The 1,038-nt window shown below is 54.0% G+C and overlaps 1 non-coding gene across 1 annotated transcript; it reads left to right on the plus strand.

Annotated features, from left to right (window-relative positions):
• The first annotated feature begins 339 nt into the window (after window positions 1-339).
• LOC137751320 (small nucleolar RNA SNORD116) lies at window positions 340-431 on the plus strand. The gene has a single exon (XR_011070760.1). It is a non-coding gene; the product is annotated as a small nucleolar RNA SNORD116 (small nucleolar RNA).
• The last annotated feature ends 607 nt before the right edge of the window (window positions 432-1,038 follow it).

Below are 1,038 nucleotides of genomic sequence, written 5' to 3' on the forward strand. Positions count from 1 at the left end.
GGTTTGCCCTGCCAGTTTGGGCATTGGAATATCTCCAATGCCAATAGCTTTCTGTACGACCCAAGGGCAAAGTCTCTGGCTTGACAAGGTTCCTGGTAGAAACCTTGTGGGGGTAAACGGAACTTCTTTGAAGAAACCTAGATGTTTGGCCACGGGGACTTGTGCGGCGAGACTACACAGTCACATTCCGGGCGCTTCCTGGGGCACCCGAGCTCCGATGCCCTGAGACTTGGGTGCACTGTCTGCCCCGTGGCTCGAGTCTGGCCGCTCCCTACTGCTGAGAGGATTGAGCTTGCTGACAGTCCGTGACTTCCACGTCCAGCCTTTGAGCAGCTGCGTGAATCGGTAATGACTCCCATAAATGCATTCCTTCGAAATCTAAACAAAATGAATGAGCAATACCTACCATCTTCTCATCCTAACTGAGGTCCAGCACGTGGCTCCCAAAGTAAAATTAGGGAGAAGTCCATGTCGCTTTTGCTACTGTGGGCTCGCACAGGAACATTGTTCAAGTTGAGGGTGGCGGGATTCTCGTGCAGAAAGAGCCATGTGGAGAGGAGCCTGGGATGTCCCTCTACGTGGGGGGGCTAAGGACAACTTGACGTCTCTGGGCACCTGAGTCTAGCCAAAACTGCTATCCCCTGCAGCGGTCAGCATGCGGGTATGAAAGGAAGCGTGAGCCACTGGTACTCCTCTGGCTTGCCCTCGAGATCTACAGGCCACCCTCGAGCTCAGGTCGTTGCCTTGTTCCCACAAGGAAACAGAAGTCTCTGCACTCAGGGTCAGAGAAGGAGTCCTGGCCAGGCCAGGCTTCTAGGTCATGTTCAGCTTGGGAGGTGGGATGTAGTTTACGTTTGCCCTGATGGTCAGGGGAAATCAAATGGGCCACCGTCCCACGGATTTGGGCGATGCCGTTGGCTCCTCCTTGGGTTGTGTCCTGCTTGTGTGTTGTGTGTGGAGAGGTTGGAAAATGCCTTAGGCAAATCCAGGGGATATCAAGCTACTTAGGTGAGGGGTGGATTCGTTTGGATCCTGGTG

This window comes from Eschrichtius robustus, chromosome 1, assembly GCF_028021215.1.
Source record: "Eschrichtius robustus isolate mEscRob2 chromosome 1, mEscRob2.pri, whole genome shotgun sequence".
Lineage (NCBI taxonomy): Eukaryota > Metazoa > Chordata > Mammalia > Artiodactyla > Eschrichtiidae > Eschrichtius > Eschrichtius robustus.